Raw genomic sequence first — 24313 nt, forward strand, 5'->3', positions numbered from 1 at the left:
CTCAGTGTAGAAAGAGATCCAGAACACGGCCTGTACTACAGCAGCTGAGTCAACCCAATAAAACAAGAGGCTCTGAAAACAGTAAGACCACTTGCACACGTGGGCCAAGTCAATACCTTAATATGATTTTCAGTAGTTAACTACAATATTGTGAGATAATAGAAGTTACTGTAGTTGTGGAAGGCCCACTTTTCATCCTGTCAATGAATGTTTCTGATACACATAATTTTTCCTCTTCCCTTGTAGTGGATGACAACCTGCAGAGAGCTATAGTAAACCATAAAGACAGTCTGAAAAGGAGGTATGAATGTGTGATAGAAGGCATGGAAATAGCAGGGAACCAAACTCCCCTCAACAGGATTTACACAGAGCTCTACATCACAGAAGGAGAGAGTGAAGGGGTTAACAATGAACATGAGGTGTGGCAGCTAGAGACAGCATCCAGGACACCAACCTCACATGACACAGCAATCCACTGCAATGACATATTTAAACCCTTACCAGGCCAAGAGAGAAGCATCAGAACTGTGCTGACCAAGGGCATCGCTGGCATCGGAAAAACAGTCTCTGTGCAGAAGTTCATCCTAGACTGGGCTGAAGGGAAGGCGAACCAAGATGTGGATATCATATTTGTGCTTCCTTTCCGGGAGCTGAACTTGATTAAAGATCTCCAGTACTGTCAGCTTCCTGCCTCCTGTTTGTCTCCGGGCCTCTAGAGGTCATCTGTGTTCCCCTCTGCCTTAGTTCTTCCTCGTGTGTCCTTATTAGCTTTATCCAGGTCACCTGTGCCTTGTTTCCCCTAGAGTATTTTAGCTGTGTTTTTTCCCCTTGTTCCTCACTTGGTTTTTGAGTCCTGGCTATGTGTCTCCTGCTGTGTCCCACAGAGTCTTTCCGAGTAAGCTTTTCTAAGTTATCTTTATTTTGTTTTTCTCCCCTCGTGGAGTTATTTTGTTTGGTCCTCCTGTTTTGTTTACTGTACCTCTGTTAGTATACCTCTTTCTGAGAAGAACTTTTGTTGGATTATTTTTGAAGTGCAAAAGAATACCTTTTTTTTTATATTAAATCTACTTTGCCTGGAGTATTGCCTTGGGTGTTTCGTTTGGGTCCTACTATACCTCCTCTGTGGCTAAGGGGTAGAACACCCCACTCTCCACATCTGAGACCTGAGTTCAAGCCCAGCTTGTGACAGAAAAACCAAGTCAGGGACCAAGATTCACTGGGGTCCGGAAGCAGCAGGGGCCTTCGAGGATCTCAAGCGCCGCTTCACTTCTGCTCCGATTCTGGTGATCCCTGACCCAGAAAGACCTTTCGTGGTGGAGGTGGACGCCTCAGAGGTGGGGGTGGGAGCCGTCCTGTCACAGAGGGGTGAGGATGGGAGATTACACCCTTGTGCCTTCATGTCTCGCCGCCTGTCTGAGGCCGAGCGCAAATACCACGTGGGGGATCGAGAGTTGCTTGCGGTAAAACTGGCCTTGGAAGAGTGGCGCCATTGGCTTGAGGGGGCACAGCATCCTTTCCAGGTTCTCACAGACCACAAGAACCTGGAATATCTCCAACAGGCAAAGCGGATGAACCCTCGGCAAGCACGATGGTCCCTTTTTTTTTAATCGATTCCAGTTTCTCCTGTCTTACAGACCTGGCACCAAGAACGTCAAGCCGGATGCCCTGTCTCGAGCCTATTCTCCCGAGGTACAGGAGAAGCCCTTGGCATCGATTATTCCGAGGTCTAGGATCGTCGCACCTCTTCAGTGGGAACTAGAAAGAGGGTACGAGAGGCCCTTGTCCATGAGCCCGATCCAGGCGGTGGTCCTGCCGGACGCCTGTACGTTCCTCTCTCTGTTCGGACCCGCGTCTTGCAGTGGGGTCATGAGTCGCCCTTGACATGCCATCCGGGTAGGGCTCGCACACTGGAATTCCTCCAGCGGCGGTTTTGGTGGCCGTCCATCAAGAAGGACGTGCAGGTCTATGTTGAGGCCTGCCCTGTGTGCAACCAGGGAAAGTCGACACGTCAGCGACCCCAGAGACTGCTCCATCCCTTACCTGTTCCTCGCAGGCCATGGTCACACCTTTCTCTGGACTTTGTTACGGGACTTCCTCCATCCCAGGGCAACACAGTCATCCTAGTGGTTGTTGACCGGTTCTCTAAGGCTGCCCGGTTTATTCCCCTGCCCAAGCTGCCCTCGGCCAAGGAGACGGCTGAGCTCCTCATGAACCATGTCTTCCGGATATTTGGAATTCCCCTGGACGTTGTCTCCGACCGAGGTCCCCAATTCTCGTCCCGGTTTTGGGGGGCCTTCTGCAGGCTTATTGGGGCCACAGCCAGCCTATCGTCTGGGTTCCATCCAGAGTCTAATGGCCAAACGGAACGGATTAATCAGGATCTGGAGACCACCCTGCGGTGTATGGCGGCCAGTAATCCCACGTCTTGGGCCACCTATATCATTTGGGCGGAATATGCCCACAACACCCTCCAGTCCTCAGCCACCGGATTGTCCCCCTTCGAATGCCAGTTCGGATACACCCCTCCATTATTTCCAGAGGAAGAGGCGCAAGTTGGTGTTCCCTCGGCCCAGCGCTTTGTCCAACGCTGTAGGCGGACCTGGAAGAAGGCCAGGCGTACCCTCCTTCGGACCTCCCAGAGATACCAAAGTCAGGCTAATCGCCGCCGCCGGACGGCCCCTAGTTTCCGAGCTGGTCAGAGAGTTTGGTTGGCCACCAAGAACCTGCCCCTCCGGGTCGAATCCAAGAAGCTTTCCCAGAAATACATCGGCCCTTTCCGCATAGCAAGGAAAGTTAACCCTGTTTCTTATCGTTTGGTTCTCCCTCGCTCCCTTAGAATTAACCCCACTTTCCATGTTTCACTACTAAAACCTGTCTTGTCTTCTCCCTTTGCCCCCCCACGCAGACCCCCGCCACCTCCCAGGATCATTGACGGCCAGCCAGCCTACACAGTGCGCCGGATACTGGACTCCCGGAGGGTCCAGAACTCTCTGCAGTATCTGGTGGACTGGGAGGGCTACGGGCCAGAGGAGCGCTCCTGGGTTCCAGCCAAGGACATCCTGGACCCAGGTTTGATCCGAGAGTTTCGCACCCTGAGGCCAGGGTGTTCTGGAAGGAACGTCAGGAGTCGTTCCTAGAGGAGGGGGTCCTGTCAGCTTCCTGCCTCCTGTTTGTCTCCGGGCCTCTAGAGGTCATCTGTGTTCCCCTCTGCCTTAGTTCTTCCTCGTGTGTCCTTATTAGCTTTATCCAGGTCACCTGTGCCTTGTTTCCCCTAGAGTATTTTAGCTGTGTTTTTTCCCCTTGTTCCTCACTTGGTTTTTGAGTCCTGGCTATGTGTCTCCTGCTGTGTCCCACAGAGTCTTTCCGAGTAAGCTTTTCTAAGTTATCTTTATTTTGTTTTTCTCCCCTCGTGGAGTTATTTTGTTTGGTCCTCCTGTTTTGTTTACTGTACCTCTGTTAGTATACCTCTTTCTGAGAAGAACTTTTGTTGGATTATTTTTGAAGTGCAAAAGAATACCTTTTTTTTTATATTAAATCTACTTTGCGTGGAGTATTACCTTGGGTGTTTCTATTGGGTCCTACTATACCTCCTCTGTGGCTAAGGGGTAGAACACCCCACTCTCCACATCTGAGACCTGAGTTCAAGCCCTGCTTGTGACAAGTACAGTCTTCTCAGAATTTTAAATGGCTTCCACACAGAACTAGACATAGGCAATGCAAAGAAACTCACTGCCTGTAAAGCTATGTTCATCTTTGATGGTTTGGATGAAAGCAGACTTCCATTGGATTTCCAGCACAATGAAAAGGTGTCTGATGTCACCCAGACATCGTCTGTCGATGTTCTGCTGACAAACCTCATCAAGGGGAATCTGCTTTCCTCTGCTCTCCTCTGGATAACCTCCCGACCAGCAGCAACCAATCAGATCCCCCCTAAGTGTGTTGACCAGGTGACAGAGGTACGAGGGTTCAATGACCCACAGAAGGAGGAGTACTTCAGGAAGAGATTCAGTGATGAGGACCTGGCCAGCAGAATCATCTCACACATAAAGACATCAAGGAGCCTCCACATCATGTGCCACATGCCAGTGTTCTGTTGGATTTCTGCAACAGTCCTTGAACACATGTTGAGTACAAACAAGAGGAGAGAGATGCCCACGACTCTGACTGAGATGTCAATGCACTTCCTGCTCATTCAGACCAGCCTGAAGAACCAGAAATATCATGGAAGAGATGAGATGGATCAACAGGAGCTCATGGAGTCAGATAAGAAAATTCTTCTGAAGCTGGGGAAGCTGGCGTTAAAAAATCTGGAGAAGGGTAATCTCATGTTCTATGAAGAAGACCTGAAAGAGTGTGGCATTGATGTCAAAGAAGCCTCAGTGTACTCAGGAGTGTGCACACAAATCTTTAAAGAAGAGTCTGTGTTATTTCAGAGAGTGGTGTACTGCTTTGTTCATCTGAGCATTCAGGAGTTTCTCTCAGCTGACTACATGTACCATTGTTACACAACCAAGAACATGGATGCACTGAAGCCCTTCCTCAAGAGAAAGTCTAGAGCTGCATCTGAAGAGCTAACCTTGCATGAGCTGCTGAAGAGTACCGTGGATAAAGCCTTGGAGAGCAAGAACGGACACCTGGACCTCTTTGTCCGCTTCCTTCATGGCATGTCACTGGAGTCCAATCAGAAACTCCTACGAGGTCTGGTGACACAGACAGAAAACAGTCCAGACAGCGTCCAGAAAACAATCCAATCCCTTAAGGTGATGCAGAGGAAGAACATCTCCCCTGAGAGGTGCATCAATCTCTTCCACTGTCTGATAGAGATGAAAGACCATTCAGTACAGGAGGAAATCTAAGCATACTTGAGGTCAGAGAAGAGATCCAAAAACCTCACACATTCTCAGTGTTCAGCACTGGCCTACATGCTACAGATATCAGAGGAGGTTCTGGATGTGTTTGACCCGAAGGTATACAAGACATCAGAGGAGGGTCGTAGGAGACTGCTCCCAGCTGTGAGAGGCTGCAGGAAAGCTCTGTAAGTATTGATGGAGATATCCCACACCAAAATACATTGTAGTTACAGCAGCATTTCTATTGGCTGACTGGCTCTGTAAGTACTCATGTGACTATCCCTCAGATCAAACTTTACTGTATGTAAGAACAACAATATTTTCATTGGCTGACTAAACTTTCTTTCAGCTGAAAAGTCTTAAACAAACTGTAATACAAACGGATCAGAAAAGTTGTAGCATTGAGACATCTATACACAGTGTTCACATTATTAGTGCAGGGGTAACAGTGTAAGCAGGGAAGCTAAATGTAACATTTTAATACAACCTGTCCCTCATGGTATTTACTCTGTTGACAGACTCACTGGCTGTAAACTCACAGACACATCCTGTGAAGTGTTGGCCTCAGCTCTCAGTTCAAACCCCTCACACCTGAGAGAGCTGGATCTGAGTAACAATAACCTGAAGGATTCAGGAGTGAAGCTGCTCTCTGCTGGACTGGGGAATCCCCACTGTAAACTGGAGACTCTGGGGTCAGTATTCCTGTAGTTGGTCAACAAGTGATAACTGTTCACCAGATCCACATGTGTTTACCAGGCACACATAGTCCACACCATATGTGTTTGGACAGTGAAGCTTACAGTTTTAAATTTGGTGCTATGCTCCAGCCTTTTGGATTTGAGATATAATGTTTCATATTAGGCGACAGTACAGAATGTCACCTTTTTATTTGAGGGTATTCATACATACCTGCTTTACTGTTTAGAAATGAAAGCACTTAATGTATCTAGTTCTCCCATTTGAAAAAGTCATAAGTATTTGGACAAATTCATTTAGTCCAAAGTTTAGTATTTGGTCCCATATTCCTTACCCACAGTGATTACATCAAGCTTGTGAATCTACAAACTTGTTGAATGCATTTGCAGTTTGTCTTGGTTGTGTTTTGGATTATGTTTTTCCCAGTAGAAACTGAATGGTGAATTAAGTCCTGTCATTTTGGAGTCACTTCACTTGTATTGTCAGTAAGAATAGAAGATGTTTCTGAACACTGCTACATTCATGTGGATGCTACCATGATTATGAATAATCATGAATGAATCGTGGATGATGATGAATGAGAAAGTTACAGAGGAACAAGGATCATACCCCCTCTGTTATTGGTCATGGTGAGAGGTTAGCATGTTTTGTTGTAGCCTCTGTAACTTTCTCATTCATTATTATTCATGATTCATTCATGATTTTTCTTAATCATGTCATCATCAGGATGAATTTAGTAGTGTTTAGAAACATGTTATCTACTCTCTTAGACAGAAAATTACTCCAGTCATCATCCACCATTCAGTTACTATTGGACAAAACATAACCCAAAACACAACCAAAACAAACTGCAAATGCAACCAACGAGTTTGGAACAAAATACTAAACTTTGAACTACTTTAATACACTATAAGTGAATTGGTCAGAATACTTATGACTTCTTCAAATAGGGGGACTAGATACATAAATTGCTTTCATTTAAAATGTTAGCATCTCTGTCAAAATAGATATGGTGTGGACTGTATACTCAATACAATCTAAATCTGATACCTCAACGTCTGTCTTTTGACTGATACTGCTTTTTAAACTTCTCTGGTCAGTCTACTCAAATATTTGTACTATACATGTTTCTATCTAGAAGCAATAATCTGATAATTTCTAATAATGATACATTCATTTATGAATAGATTTGGCAGGTTTCAGGACACTGATGTATCTGAATATGTTGAAAAATTATACTGCCACTATTTTCACCGCCAAAGAATAGCAGTGTGGTTTTAATATGATTTGACTCTTTGCAGGCTGTCAGGCTGTCTAGTCACAGAGGAAGGCTGTGCTTCTCTGGTCTCAGCTCTGAAGTCAAACCCCTCACACCTGAGAGAGCTGGATCTGAGTAGCAATGACCTGAAGGATTCAGGAGTGAAGCTGCTCTCTGCTGGACTGGGGAATCCCCACTGTAAACTGGAGACTCTGAGGTCAGTATTCATGTAGTTCGTCAACAAGTGATAAGTGTTAACCAGATCCACATGTGTTTACCAGGCACACATAGTCCACAACATATGTGTTTGGACAGTGAAGCTTACAGTATTTAATTTGGCGCTATGCTCCAGCATTTTGGATTTGAGATCAAATGTTTCATATTAGGTGACATTACAGAATGTCACCGTTTATTTGATGTTAATGGTGAGAGGTTAGCATGTTTTGTTGTAGCCTCTGTAACTCTCTCACTAATTATTATTAATAATTAATTCATTATTTTTCTTAATCATGGCATCACCAGGATTAATTTAGTAGTGTTTAGAAACATGTTATCTACTCACTTAGACAGAAAATTACTCCAGTCATCATCCACCATTCAGTTACTATTGGACAAAACATAACCCAAAACACAACCAAAACAAACTGCAAATGCAACCAACGAGTTTACAACCAAATACTCAACTTCTGACTACTTTAATACACTGAATTGGTCAGAATACTTATGACTTCTTCAAATGGGGGGACTAAATACATGAAGTGCTTTCATTTCTAAACGGTGAAACAGATATGTATTAAAATACCCTAAAATAAAAGGTGACATTATATACTGTCACCTCATATGAAACATTTGATCTCAAATCCAGAATGAGCATAGAGCCACATTTAAAATGTTAGCTTCACTGTCAAAATAGATATGGTGTGGACTGTATACTCAATATAATCTAAATCTGATACCTCACTGTCTGTCTTTTGACTGATACTGCTTTTTAAACTGGTCTGGTCAGTCTACACAAATATTTGTAATATACATTTTTCTATCTACAAGCAGTACTTTGATCATTTGTCATTGTTAATAATGATACATCCCTTTATAAATATATATGGCAGGTTTCAGGAAGCTGATGTATCTGAATATGTTGAAAAAATATACTGCCACTATTTTCACCACCAAAGAATAGCAGTGTGATTTTAATATGATTTGACTCTTTGCAGGCTGTCAGGCTGTCTAGTCACAGAGGAAGGCTGTGCTTCTCTGGTCTCAGCTCTGAAGTCAAACCCCTCACACCTGAGAGAGCTGGACCTGAGCTACAATCACCCAGGAGACTCAGGAGTCAGACTGCTCTCTGCTGGACTGGAGGATCCACACTGCAGACTGGAGAAACTCAAGTATGTAGAGGGTTTATGTCAATGTTCATATCAGACATGTTGGAGTTATCAGGCTAGTTAAGACAAACATTCTGACCACCACTTGGACTAAGTTATATAAAGACTGTGTGTCCAGTGTGTGTGTGTGTGTGAGTGTGTGTGTATGTGTTTGTGTGTCCAGTGTGTGTGTGTGTGTGTGTATGTGTTTGTGTTTGACTAAGTTAAATAAAGACTGTGTTTGTGTGTGTGTGTGTGTGTGTGTGTGTGTGTGTGTCCAATGTGTGTGTGTGGGTCCTTTGTGTGGGTCCTGTGTGTATGTGTGTGTGTGTGTGTGTGTGTCCAGTGTGTCCTGTGTGTGTGTGTGTGTGTCCAGTGTGTTTGTGTGTGTGTGTGTGTGCACGTGTATCAGTACACACACACACACACTCACACTGGACACACACACACACACACAAACACACTGGACACACACACACATTGGACACACACTGGACACACACACATACTGGACTCACACACACTACACACACACTGGATACAAACACACACACACACACTGGACACCTTGGACACACACACACACTCACACTGGACACACACACACTCACACTGGACAAACACACAAACACACTGGACACACACACAAACACACTGGACACACACACAAACACACTGGACACACACACAAACACACTGGACACACACACACTCACACTGGACACACACTCACACTAGAAACACACACACACTGTACACACACACACACAAACTCACACTAGACACACACACACACTGGACACACACACAATCACACTGGACACACACACAAACACACTAGACACACACACACACTCATTCACTCACACTGGACACACACACACACACACTTGACAGACAAAAACACACACACTGGACACACACACGACACACACACACACACTGGACACACACGAAGAGGACACACACACACAAACTGAACACACACACACACACAAACACACACACACACACTGGACACACACACTGGGCACACGCACACACTGGGCACACACAAAGAGGACACACACACACACACAAACAGGACACACACACACACTGGACACACACACATACCACACACACACTGGAGACACACACACACACACACACACACACACACTGGACACACACACTGGACTCACACATTCTTACCACCGCTTGTACAAAGTTATATGCTGAATGAGTGTGTGTGTGTGTGTGTGTGTGTGTGTGTGTGTGTGTGTGTGTGTGTGTGTGTGAGTTCAGGTGTATCCCTCAATGACTGTCCGTTCTTCTGCTTACCGCTACAGTGTGGAACATGGTGGAGAGAACACAATGAAACCTGGACTTAGAAAATGTGAGTGTTGACTGCTGTGAAGAATATGACTAAGAATAAGTCTTAATTCAAGTGAAGTTAAAGTCAAAGACCACCATCATTACTTACTTGGTCATATTAAATATCAGCTGTAGTTCTACAGAAGCACAAATCAGGGACACCAAAGTTTACAAAGAGTTGCTTTGACAATGTGTGTGTCTGTGTATGTGTGTGGCGTGTTCCTGTTACATTAGAAACGTGTATGTGTGTGTCCAGCGTGCTTGTCCTGTGTGTGTGTGTGTGTGTGTGTGTTCAGGATGTGTGTCTGTGTGTAATTAATGGGAATAAGTGTGTTTTATATTACCATACAGTATAACATATGATCATTGAACAAGTCTCAAGTTACCTTAACTTCTCCTTTTGATACCTAGAAACATCTACATTAAATGAATTAGTGAAAAGTGAGTTAACATTCTAATGTGAATGATGATGATTTCTAATATTGTGTCTGGTTTCATTCATCAGATGTCTGTGATCTCACACTGGACCTAAACACAGTAAACAGACTCCTCTCTCTGTCTGAGGAGAACAGAAAGGTGACATGGAGGAGAGAGGAGCAGCCGTATCCTGATTACCCAGAGAGATTTGAGGTCTGGAGACAGGTGCTGTGTAGAGAGGGTCTGACTGGGCGCTGTTACTGGGAGGTAGAGTGGAGTGGGAGTGTGGCTGATATAGGAGTGACATATAAAGGAATCAGCAGGAGAAGAGGGGGTGATGACTGTATGATTGGATGTAATGACAAGTCCTGGAGTCTGCTCTGCTCTGACAACAGTTACTCTGCCTGTCACAATAATAAGTCCACTACCATAGACGTCCCCTCCTCCAGCTCCCACAGAGTAGGAGTGTATCTGGACTGGCCAGCCGGCACTCTGTCCTTCTACAGAGTCTCCTCTGACACACTGACCCACCTGAACACATTCCACTCCACATTCACTGAGCCCCTCTATCCAGGGTTTAGGGTTTGGTATGATGGCGCCTCAGTGTCCCTGTAAATAATAACCATGGTAACACTGACGCACACACACACACTGGACACACACTGGACACAAACACACACACTGGACACGCACACACACTGGACACACACTGGACACAAACACACACACACTGGACACACACACACACTGGACACACACACACACACACACTGGACACACACACACACACACACACACACACACACACACACTGGACACACACACACACTGGACACAAACACACATCCTGGACACACACACACACACACTGGACACACACACACACTGGAAACACACACACACTGGACACGGACACACACACACACACACTGGACACACACACACACACACTCTGGATACACACACACACTGGACACACACACACACACATCTTCCTATAATAGTGAGGACCTTGACACAGGACCTTCAAATGAGGACCATCATTTCTGATAGAATTGGGAACAATCAGACACCTCATTCCAGCACTAAGTGTCCAACAAACACAGACATCACTTCAAAACCTGATAAACTCCAATGAACAAATAGACATGCAGGGCACCAGTCTAGTGAGGACCAGTGGTTGCTAGGCAGTTTCTGGATCCCAGGTTCCAGAACAGCTTCTATCCCAGTTCTATCTGCCTGTTAAATCAAGCAACCTAAACTGTTTCCATCATATTTTTAGAACATGACTGAACATTTTTTCCATTTATGATCGTACCACTTTGTATTTTTTATTGATGTTCTTATGATATATTTTACTGTTTTTGTGGGGAAATGGGACTCCTGCCCAACCACACCCTAATTCCCAGAATACACCTAGAGAGGAGAAGGCCGGGTAATCTATTATGGGGACAATGACATACAACACCGATAAGCAGGGAGGAGGTTAAACACATGATCAATGCACCACAACACCGATAAGCAGGGAGGAGGTTAAACACATGATCAATGCACCACAACACCGATAAGCAGGGAGGATGTTAAACACATGATCAATGCACCACAACACCGATAAGCAGGGAGGAGGTTAAACACATGATCAATGCACCACAACACCGATAAGCAGGGAGGAGGTTAAATACATGATCAATGCACCACAACACCGATAAGCAGGGAGGAGGTTAAACACATGATCAATGCACCACAACACCGATAAGCAGGGAGGAGGTTAAACACATGATCAATGCCCCCACAACACCGATAAGCAGGGAGGAGGTTAAACACATGATCAATGCACCACAACACCGATAAGCAGGGAGGAGGTTAAACACATGATCAATGCCCCACAACACCGATAAGCAGGGAGGAGGTTAAATACATGATCAATGCACCACAATTGCATATTTCGGTTAGCCCATTAGAAATACCACAGTTAAGTTTATGTGTATCTGGTAAAATAATTCCATTTCTAATAGATACAGGGGCAACTATGTCATGTTTAAGGCAACCAGATTGAAGGTGTCCTTTAAGTAATCAGAAAGTCCAGTCTATTGAAATTAGTGGAACTATGCAAATTGATCCTATATCTCCACCATTACAAATTGATCCTATATCTCTCCCATTACAAATTGATCCTATATCTCTCCCATTACAAATTGATCCTATATCTCTCCCATTACAAATTGATTTGGAGGATATTATTTTTCAACATTCATGTATAGGAAGTGCTGCAACTCCTATGGCGTTAATGGGAAGAGAGCTTTTAAGTCAACTCAATGCGACCATTTTTTGTTCACCAGATGGCATCGAGGTACATGGAACAACATGGGCTATTTTATGAACAAAGAGCAGGAAGTCATTTTAATCTGAAAGGGTGCATAATAAATTATATGAATGTGTTTATGATCATTTGATATCAGTTTGGATAATAAGCTTTGATATTACATTATATTGTGGTTCCGTACATCAATGCCAATCACATAATATCAAGGAGTGGTATGGAGAGCGTGAGGTTATTTTAGAGTGTAGTGGAAAAGTCTATGTTTTAATGAGAGGCTTGACTTTGACGGAGTTTCCTGAAGGTTAGAGAATTGGTGAGGATCCAATGACAGGAAGGTCAGTGTCCTTGACACTACAGTCTGGTTGTTTTGGTTCCGCTGGGAGTTTGTTTGAAGAAGTTGATTTGTGTCGATTAAGAATCGTAAAAAAAAAACACGAAAGGATTGTTTGATGTGAGTACCTAGGAGTTTCTAACGTTTTCTATGGAGTATGTGACGATGTGAAAATAGGATGAATTTTATGTGGGTGTAATCGATTACTAGAGAGGTGATAATGATCATTTGAATAATATGTATGTATTAACTTGCTCACCCAAACGTAGACGTACGTCAGGAAATACTAAATAAAGGTTTTCTGAGTTTGAGCCGTTGATGGATAATTTGATAGAGATAAGGGTTAAGAAATGAACTACCCATAAGGAGTGGAATTTATAGACGTAACTTATAACATATTATAAAGCCAATTTGGGGTTTCTATGAAACTAATTATCATTGCAGAGGTCAGGTGATGTAGTGAAGGAACTTCGTTTTGTATCGGATGGTGAGAAGATAAGCCAGCACTATTTGTGGGATTTCTGTGTCATTTCAATAGCATTGGGGCAATGGCATAGAGTAAACAAATCTGGGTTTCTGAGTGTAATTCTACTGGTGGTATGTGTTGCTTAGACAGATACTACAAAGTATTTATTTTTGGTGTTGTAGAATGGAAGATTTATCAGCGTGCTGGTTTAGCGAGACAATTTTGTGGTAGTAATTTTTTTTGCGTTGCATTATGGTGTGCTAGATTAAACGATGGCGAATGGTGGCGTAATGTCTGTCAATAAACTGGATATTGATAATATGGATACAAATTAAATGTATGCTGATCAACTACAGCAAGTGTTTGGTTTGTTACTTGTAGCCTACTCAGAAAGGACAGTTACCTAGATCTGCTGACTTCTAATAATGGCGGATTGGTGGATTCATAAGAGCTGTGGCTATGATCTTAGTTGATAACAGGGGATACTAATAGGATAGTGACGAAGCACAGGGAAGAGAGGGTGTTTTCTTAATGGGAAGTGAAGCAAGGGGACAAAGATAATAAAAAGAGTATTAAAAAACAGCAGGGATAAAAAAGCAGTGTTGGAAAGAAGCAGAGTATGAAATATAACATTAACTGAGGAATATAGAAACCGTTTTTAGCTGAGGTAACTACAGAAATATTACTGACACAATATCCTAACAGATAAACTGAACCCAAACATGAAGCTACTACAGCCATCTAGGATTGTTAAAGTTGTAAAGTTAGTTTTTAAAACCCTACGATAGAGGTAAAGGCAGAACGCTGTTTGAGAATGGTTTTTATTTGTTGTTTGGAGAGTTTCTAGGTGTTGATCTGTGGGTGTTAGCAACTGGGGTTGGCTGAACGTGAGAGAGCTGTAAGTGTCATAATGGGTTCAGTTTGGTGTACCCGGATCACTGGTTGCTGTGGAAAGGGAGGTGGTAAAAGGGTGGTGAGTGTTAACGGTGAGAAATGGCTAGCTAGTTAGTGGTGTTAACTAGTAGCGTTTAGATTGGTGACGTAACTTGCTCTGCGACCTTGAAGGAGTTGTTTGCCTCGCTCTGCAAGGTCGTGCCTTTTGTTGAATGATGGGTAATGGTGCGTCGAGGGTGACTGTTGTTAATGTGTGCAGAGGGTCCCTGGTTCAAGACCATCTAGGGAAGGAAGCAAAACTGTTACATTGATGCTGTTGACCTAGATCACTGGGTGAATTGATAAGATTATAAGAAAGAGATTGTCCTACCAACCCATGGTGGCATTGGATAACATAGTAGTTTAAGTGGCATCCCTGTGAATAGATGTTTTATTTGTTTTGACTATAACTTAACAATAATTTGTCACCTGCTAAAGTACCGTTAGATGGAAAGACAGAGGTAGAGGATAATAGAGATTGTAGAGGGTTTTCTGTGTTAAAAGGAAAGTAAGTTAATTGGGAGATGAGAAATGTCGATTTGGATTGTTTGAAAAGGAAAGTAGGTTAATTGAGAGATGAGAAATGTCAAATTGGATTGTTTGAAAAGGAAAGTAGGTTAATTGAGAGATGAGAAATGTCGATTTGGATTGTTTGAAAAGGAAAGTAGGTTAATTGAGAGATGAGAAATGTTGAATTGGATTGTTTGAGTTGACTAATATTAAAATAATGCTGTCTATTTACGTGAATGCAAATATGTTATTAGGTAGTAGTGGTTTGTGGATAGAATTGACTGATGCCATGATTTAGTAAGCGGGTGAAAGAGAGTAGTGCTTGCTGTGCTATATCAGGATGTAAAGGATGCAGGGGTAATGTGGAGCAGATATCTGAATAGTTGAATATGGAACGTTCTTTGACCATTTGTTTATTATTATTATTAAATTCTATAGTTTGTTTAACCATCAGTGAGTTATGCAGACAGCTAATTCATTCTAAAAACAATAATCTGTTTCTGGTACGTTGAACAATGGGAGGTAGTTTTTACTATTATGCTGATAGGGAAGTACACATTTTTTGTAAGTTCTGAATTTATTAAACAATGGGTTTTTATTTTAAAACATCAATGCAACAAGTGGAGATTATTACATTACCAAAAAGGGTTTATAGGTTAATATTAGAAGGTGTAGTCAACTCAATGAAACGTGGTATGTTAAGGAAGGTGTAGGAGATCACGTCTCAAATAACATTTTAATCGACGCTTGGAATATCATTGATTCTTCACGCGTAGTTAGTGAATATATTTGTGAATCTCTCAAATATTACGTTTAGTGAAAGAAACAATGTAAGGGGTAGATAGTAATATGATATGGGATGAAATGAAGCCGATTTTGGGGTTTGATGATCATTGTGAGAATTAAAAAGAATGAGGTATAAAGAGTAATCATTAAAAATACTCAAAGAACCTTGAGTGGTTTTCATCTTTTGAGAGATTTTATGTTATCTTCTTCTGGAGTAGTTATGAGGAATTAGATTGAAACAAACAATTATTGATGTGAGGACAGGGTATATCTGCATCATGTTTTGTGTGAAATTAATATTTTTGGATTGCTGATTATAATTGGATGTTAACGAAATGTATACTTTCTCTTCCAGGAAAAGGGGGATTTTCTTATCTCTCATTGGGATGTTTCAAAAGTCTGTGGGCTAGGGGTAGCAGTTAGTAAAATTTGGCAGTCTTATAATTAGGTCATAAGAGGGAGCTACCAAATTAAATAAGGCCTGGCTAGTTTTGTTTGTTGTTTTCCAATAGGGCTTTTCAAATAACCACACACAACCCACCTATTATAATGGTTATATAGGGTTGTTATTTTGATTTTAGGGGGTTTTAACGGGTCAAAGATGATAAGTCTTAAAGGAACACACACAGAACTTTTTTGTTTTTTGTTTTATATGTGAGTTATGGGTAAACACGTGATTTATTTTGAGAAGAAATGTAATGAGGACTTACTGTACACTGGGGATGCAAAACATTTACGAAATGTTTTAACTGTGGTTAATAATTAGTTTATACTATAGAATGGAACACTTCTTTGAAGGGTTTGAATGACCTCTGAACTCTGTCTTGACTTTCTAGTGTGAATTGATCACCCACACTGGAAAGCCAAGAGGCATAGGATGAGGAATTTAAGGTAATTTATTATACAGAGTTGAGGGTAATTTATAATACTGATAATTATGAAGAATTGTATAATTTGGCAATAGTCATATCTATGATTCAGACCATAATAAGGTCAGAGTGAGAGAGCTAGTCCTGAATGAGGAACACATGGCGCTAGTCAATGTTGATATTACTTCAATTACTTAATGGGATACAATTAAGTTAAGGTATTATGAAATGTTGTCATTTTAATTTCATTTATTATTTTTGGTTTAACAGGCAATGTTGTTGTTTTGGTTTTTTGAATGCATTAATCACGATGTGAGTCATGTGTCCAAAGGGGGGAAGTACTGCTCGCATGAGGCTTTTTTGGTAAATATGTAAATTGTATTAAGAATATGAGCAGTAGTAATTAATGTGTTGTGGGTTAGATTACATGTTTTAGGTGAAAGTGTATTTGTAGTATTAGGCAGGATGTAGGGGAGGCCTGTTTATGAAACTAGTGACTTATAACAAGATGCACAAAATGTGCACTTCCTAATATCAAGGCTTCTCCTGACTGATAAGAAGACAGGGTATGGTAGCATATGGTGTCTCACCTAACAATGTGCCTAAGACTTCCCACGGGTGAAGGCTTCTCTGCCAAACCTAACAGGAGAATCTGGACATTATATGCACCCTGGAGACTGGCGGTAAAGGATTAAAGAAGTCAGAGATGGACAAAACCCAGGTGGGGAGGTCAGTACTAGGTGTTGCTGGTTACCTCTATGGAGGGGAAAGTACCAGAGAGAGATACCTGCATCTATCCCACTGTAGGAGTGTGCCAACCCAGAGAAGGAAGATGACATCGCCACTGCGGAGCATTGTTTTATTTTGTGTCTGTCTGTGTCTGTGTGTCTTTGCAGCAGGGATTCTCAACTTCCCTATTGGTACGCTGCCAGAAGGACACCCTCCACAGAGCCATGTTGAGAAATGGAGAAGGACCCACTCCACAGAGCCATGTTGAGAAATGGAGAAGGACACACTCCACAGAGCCATGTTGAGAAATGGAGAAGGACACACTCCACAGAGCCATGTTGAGAAATGGAGAAGGACTCACTCCACAGAGCCATGTTGAGAAATGGAGAAGGACTCACTACACAGAGCCATGTTGAGAAATGGAAAAGGACTCACTCCACAGAGCCATGTTGAGAAATGGAAAAGGACACACTCCACAGAGCCATGTTGAGAAATGGAGAAGGACACACTCCACAGAGCCATGTTGATAAATGGAGAAGGACTCACTCCACAGAGCCATGTTGAGAAATGGAGAAGGACTCTGCGTGATCCTAGACCCTAGTGACGGAAGAAGAGTCAGAGCTAAAAGGACCATACATCGTCACCCAGTCTACACCAACGGATGTACGGATAGAGGGGAGATGGACCTGGTATCATCTAAACCACTGCAACAGAGTACTAGGCGGAAACCGACGACCTAGAGATGAGGGAGCTGAGGATGCTGGAGCTGACGAGGATCAGGTGATGGGAGACGATGGCAAGGGGAATGCTACTGATGAGCTACGTGTTCTGGCTGATTCCCTCGGCGGAGGGACAGACCTCCAAGAACTTCAAGATCTTCCAGAATTTCAAGAATCACCTGACTGTCACACCATTCATTTCTATATCTGTGGAGGGTTTACCTAACAGAAATTGGGGAGTATATTAGAAATTGGTATTAAGAATAATTGGTAAAACATAATAATTTTCATATAGTCAATGCTTATATGGATTTCTTGGATTATAAATGAACTCAATTAAACTGTTGTGTTCTGTCTTCTCTTGAGGTAAATACAGATGGTGTCTTGATGCATAGCAGGGATCATTTGGTCTAGAAACGTGTGAACCTAAAGAAGAAACAACCTGTGAACTGGCTGAAGATGAACATCAGAGGCGTTGAAGACGTTCCTCCACTTCTACCTGCGACCGGTCTACAACAGACAATCCAAGCTGGCAACGGATTTTCTCTCATGTTTTTTATCATCTGGAGGGAGTGGGACAGGAGTCCACCATTGAGTGAGAATGGAGAAAGATCTGTTCAAATACAACATTTCTCATGTTGTTGGTATACTGGTTGGCAAATGGACAAGACACAATGAGGTTGTAGAGATGGTGGTGACTCGGATGAGACATTGAAGTTGGGACATTGTCATGGGCAATTCATTTAGAACTATGAAGCTGTCTGAAGAACATCATGAAGAGACGCCAGAAGATTTAAGTGCCGGGGAAGGAAGGGGTTGGTTAGCTGTGTCGATAATAGATTTGGATTTATCTAAATGTGCTAATTTGGGTAGGAGGTACACTGTTAAATTAATAGTACTAACAATGCATTGAGATGATGATCTGTAGTTATTCTCAGGATGAGGAAGGTCATAATAGAATTATGGATATTTATACTTTATGTAACAGTTTTTCTCAATTGCTAAAACACTAAAAACCCATTGGCTGAACAAAGTTCTCAGTTGCCTGGACTCATTTAGCTAATTATGCAGTCTGTTGTCAATACCTTAAACCATTTCACATGGTAAAACACAATATGCAGATCTCCCTTAGACTTTTCAGCAAAACTCTAAACACATTCTCATTCTCAAAATACATTCTGCACTCTAATGCACATGTCATCCATACCGGTAAACACAAGAGGCAACAATCAAATACAAATAGAGAACACATGTCATTGATTGAACACAACCACTCAAAATGGATTTAACCTGTTTCAAATGATGCGACACAACCAATATAAGGCAGTTCAGAGAGCAAACAGGTTGTTGAAGGTGGGAAGGAGAAAGTCTGAGAATGGATAGAATAAACAATGTGAGAGGACAAGGACGAGTGCTTATGCGAGGTGGGCGACGAGGAGGAAGAGGAGGAGGAGGAGGAGGAGGAGGGCAAGAAAGAGGAAGAGGAGGACGAAGAGGAAGAGGAAGACAAAGAGTGGAAATATCTGATGAAATTCGAGCAACAGTCATCGACCATGTTCTTGTGGACTGCCAATGAGGGAAGCAGGACTTAGAGTGCAACCCAATTTGAGCCGATGTTCTGTGTCCACCATAGTAAGGACATTCAGAGAAGAGAACAGGTACAGTGTACTACTGTATTTTTGTAATTGCACATTTACTGTACTACACTATATGCAGCTGTTTCAATAGACGTTTGTGAAGTGAATCACTGTATGTATTGTACTGCATGAATATGTTTTGTAACTGCACAACTACTTTTTGTAGAATTGCAAGGCTGCCACATGCAGGTGGAAGGACAGCTATATTCACTGGGGAGCAAGAGGCCGTTATGGTTGGCATGGTCCTTCAAGATAATGCAATACGACTCAGAGAAATCCAGGAACGAGTGATACAAGACAACACACACTTCCAGGGAATCGACAGTGTGAGCATTTCCACAATTGACCGTGTCCTCCGTCGTAACAGGATGCGAATGAAACAAGTATACAGAGTACCTTTTGAGCGTAACTCACCAAGGGTGAAAGAACTGCGAGCTCAGTATGTGCAAGTAAGTGTACATTCAGAAACATTTACTGTAATCCAGATTGTCTACAGTACTAACACATACTATGTGACTGACATTACTCTTCACTACATCCAATGTATGTGAATCAGAAGTGCATACAGTAGGCCTAATTGTACTCTACAGTATAGCACTATCTCTGGACCACTTACAAAATCCTACATACAGTATATTGTATTTCTACACAGACAATATTTGACTTGGAATCCTTGGACAGACCCCATGAGTTCATCTTTGTCGATGAAGCGGGCTTCAATCTAACAAAGAGGAGAAGGAGAGGCCCGAAACATGATTGGACAGCGGGCCGTTGTTGAAGTCCCTGGTCAACGAGGTGGCGATGTCACAATCTGTGTTGCTATCGGCAACCATGGCGTTCTACATCACCATGTTACACTCGGGCCGTATAACACCCGGCACCTTCTAAGATCTATTGCCAATCTAAGAGATATTTTATTTGAGCAGCAGGTTCAAGAGCAGCAGGGTCAAGAGCTAAATGAGAATCCCATTCCCACCTATGTGATAGTGTGGGACAATGTCAGTTTCCACCGAGCTGCTCAGATAAGGGAATGGTTTAACATCAATGGGCAGTTTATGACCTTGTACCTCCCTCCATACTCGCCTTTCCTGAATCCGATTGAGGAGTTTTCCTCCTCTTGGAGATGGAAAGTGTATGATAGACAACCCTACACCAGAGGAAATCTGCTGCAAGCCATGGATTTAGCCTGTGGTGATACAGGTGAGGAATCATGTCAGGGCTGGATACGGCACACAAGAGGCTTCTTGTCCCGTTGCCTCAGGAGGGACAATATTGCTTGTGATGTCGACGAAGTGCTCTGGCCTGACCCAGCCCAAAGACAAGAAGAAGCACATTGATCACATGTTTACTCCTTTGATGTTTGTCCCTTTTAGTATTGTATACTGTAGTACAGTGCATTGTAGGCTGTATACTGGACAATGGACAAATTGTATGGCCCTGAACATTGGGCTTTCCATTTGTTAACAGTACTGACTGCTCAATAGATTTTGACTGGTTGCAGGTTCATATCAACACAGAACAAGAATTACAGTATCACAGAGACAAAGGACCAGTTTGTGAGATGCAGGGTACAGTACTGTAAAAATAGGGGTACAAGGAGGAGGAAGAACAAAAAACTACATTGCAAAGAGCAAAGCAGAGTAGTAATTTCTGATCCATTTTGAGCTACTATGATAGAACATGTTTTTGTTCATCAAAAGACAATGACGGAAAAATATGACATTTGTTTTGAGATTAAAAATGTACTTCTCCCTGAGAACTGTATGTTTTGAACAATGTGTTTTCTATTTTTCGGTGTATTGTTTACTGACTGCTTGAGAGTGTTTATCATTTTGATCACTTTGTTTATTTTGCGAGAGGAGTCAGAGGTTTTGTAAATAGTGCTTGAAGATGAGGTTTTGCGTTTAATGTTTTCAGGAAATGGAGCAAGGTTTCAGAAATTGTGTTTTAGCAATTGAGAACAACTGTAATGCCAAACACCACAGACTACAATTAAAATGAACTTTCCATAAATATGACCATTTACGTCACATTAAATTAATCTCTTTTTCATATATCACTTCTAAACTGTCAAATAAACATCAAAAATACCTTTTACAAATACATCAGCACGTTTAATACATTTGTTTCAAGCAATAGAGCATATGCTTTGAATTTTTGGCCAAATTCTCATATCCCTTTGCTCAATTTGTCACATCCAAGGCTTTTGTATGGATGTTGAAATGTGCAGAACAGTAATCAGCTATGCCTGCCCCATATGTACGGCCCTCTTTGAGTTGTTGCTGGTGCTGCTTTACTTTCTTGACTGTGTCATGTGACCTGCGCCTCCCCTTGTCACACTCCATTGAAGCAGCATCAGCTCTCACAACTCCTCTCTGATTGCTTCCAGTGTCACCAAAGTGCTGCCAATACACAATTAGTCCATCACATTTGATATAGCAGTGGCTCCCTCATTGAACGTGGCTACTGCCATACTGGCAATGAGGCTTTTGCCCAAGAAGACAGTTTTGGGGCGTCGCGACCATATTAGAGTTCAGACGTTCATTTGCATTCTGGGTTTCTCCGTGTTACATTCTTTTGAGGACGTTATCATTTGACATCCTGTGATATACAGGTACCATTTTCTGTGCATCCTCTCTATTAAAGAATGTATGGCCTCCATGTTTTTTGTGACTGGGTGAATCTTCACCATTTTCTAGGGCTGGCTGGTACCAGCACCAATGTACACACCTATCCCGTAGTTGGAAGTGAATCCTCTCTTGTGCCAAGAGCCATCAAAGGATCCATGAATGTCTATGATGGCATCCTCATCCTCCTTCAGTAACTGCTATGTCTGGGTCTATATCTGCATATTCTAATTAGCTTTGCAGCACTCCCCACTCCCCACTCCCCAAGCATGTTACCCTATGTACATATTAGCATATCAGCATGTTACCCTATGTACATATTAGCATATCAGCATGTTACCCTGTGTAAATATTAGCATATCAGCATGTTACCCTATATACATATTAGCATATCAGCATGTTACCCTATGTACATATTAGCATATCACCATGTTACCCTATGTACATATTAGCATATCAGCATGTTACCCTATGTACATATTAGCATATCAGCATGCATTTACTTTATGTAAAGCTAATTTCTCAGTAATCACAGTTGGCTACTAAATATTATTTATCCACAGCAAGTCACCTGACAATAATGGGCTACTCTCCCTTTTTATTGACCTGTCACTCTCCTGTCATGTCTCTGATATGAGCTGAGACTCAGGGAAGGAATCCCTAGGACTTTGTTTATTTTCTTTAGCTGCATAACCAAGTCCACGTTCGTGTGCTAGAAGAACCATCCTCACATTTATATAAAATGCCCCATCTCCCCTGGAGCCCTCCTGCAGCCTGGAGGAAGTGGAAACACTCCTCCTAAATGCATCACGATCACCTTCTCAGGGTACACATTCTATCATGACAGAATTACAGAATCCCTGGTTGGTGGGGGTCTATGGTGATTTTCAGTGCAGTGTTTAGACACTTAGCGCAAATCAAATCATGTACAAGTTGGTTTCTTTGTGACATGTGGAATAAAAGCCACTGTTGGCTGTCTGTCTGTCTGTCTGTCTGTCTGGTTGATCGCTGCTAGCTGTCATCTTCATCTCAACTAATGTGCGTCTTGACGCGCTGCTGCCGGCCTCCTCCTTTTCCTCCTCTACCTGTACTGCCACTGCCTGCATCGGCTGATCAGGCTCATGTTTTCTTTCATTCACTGCTTTTCTCACATTGGCTAACTGAGATCGCCTATTTTAATTCACATACTGTAAGTATATTCTTCGAGATTTTCTCATTTTGTCTCTCTGTACGCGGGAGATATTTTCAAACAAGGAAGTGCTGTGCGGCACGTGAGGCCTTTTAACCAATCAGGTTGCCGGAAAGTGCCATTAATTGTCAGTAACCAATCGGATGTCAGTAAATGCCTCCTCTTTCAGCGCTACGTCACAAAGGATATCACCATGTATGGACTAGTAACGATCTGCTCCGGAAAACAAGCTGTTGAATTATATATGATTCAACATGGAGAGTTTGAAAAATAGCGGTTGAAGTTCTACATGAAACATGCTAACAAAAACGACATTTATGCTAGGTGTAGTTGACGGAGTTGGGATAAAATGATACAAATCAAGTATTTATATACATTATTGCCGATGTAATTGTACATTTTATGAAAGTATGGAAGTTATAGTTCCAAAATATCCCAAAATCGGAACATTGACAGATGGAAGCAAAATCACAATGTTTTGCCTGTGGTGCCTGGCCTTAATATTTTACAATTGGTTTCAATTTATAATGTCCGATTATCAAATGGGCATGAACAGGGTCAGGGGAACAGCTCGACTAGTGAATGGAGGCTGCTTTCCTGCCTGTTCGTTTTTAGTTTTCAGTCATATGCTGTGTATACTCTGGTTATTTCACTCCAAAACCCCACCACTGTTTGAGGAGCATGCAGCCTCTCGCTGCGGGACAGGTGATATTCCGCCCAAACTCTGTATGCCATGGGCTCTCCAACCCTGTTCCTGCAGCTACCCAGTGCTTCATTTGGGAAACCAGGTGGAATCTGTTTTGGATCATCAACAGTAACATGTTTTCACAAGGAAACATATTTCACTCAACTGTTGACAGCCCTTCTCTCTGCGCGCTCGAAAAATGAATGACGGATAGAGGGGAGGAGATGGAAACGCACGGTGGTGAGATATTCTGTAGCTAAAAGTAATATGTCTGCCTATTAATTATGAACATATTTGTTTTCTTCCTATTACTAGAATATATTAAAATCTAATTCTGTAAACCGGAAGGCTAACTCTGTAAGCTGCCCTGCACAATCAATGAACCAACAGCATCGCCTGGGCCTATACGTTCTCTCCCAGACTCATGGATAGGAAGTGTGGAGTGTAACATAAGGTAACCAGTCCATCCAGTATGTATAATAATACAGTCATCACTCAAAGGACATTACTAGAATGTGTTTAATTGTGGAGTCAAGGCTAGACCAATTATGTACCGAAGACATCTTCAATC

At 42.4% G+C, this 24313-nt stretch overlaps 1 protein-coding gene and 1 pseudogene across 2 annotated transcripts in view; one reads left to right on the plus strand and one right to left on the minus strand.

Annotated features, from left to right (window-relative positions):
- Positions 1-24313, minus strand: part of LOC311141278 (NACHT, LRR and PYD domains-containing protein 3-like) — a 203409-nt gene that overhangs the window by 107623 nt on the left and 71473 nt on the right. The window lies entirely within an intron of this gene.
- On the plus strand, positions 2-10573 carry LOC311099138 (NLR family CARD domain-containing protein 3-like; annotated as a pseudogene). The gene is made up of 7 exons: positions 2-81; positions 247-673; positions 3647-5035; positions 5369-5534; positions 6852-7025; positions 9480-9546; positions 10030-10573. The product of its transcript is annotated as an NLR family CARD domain-containing protein 3-like (transcript).

The sequence above is a fragment of the Coregonus lavaretus genome (genome assembly GCF_964263955.1).
Source record: "Coregonus lavaretus genome assembly, chromosome: 2".
Taxonomy (NCBI): Eukaryota; Metazoa; Chordata; class Actinopteri; order Salmoniformes; family Salmonidae; genus Coregonus; species Coregonus lavaretus.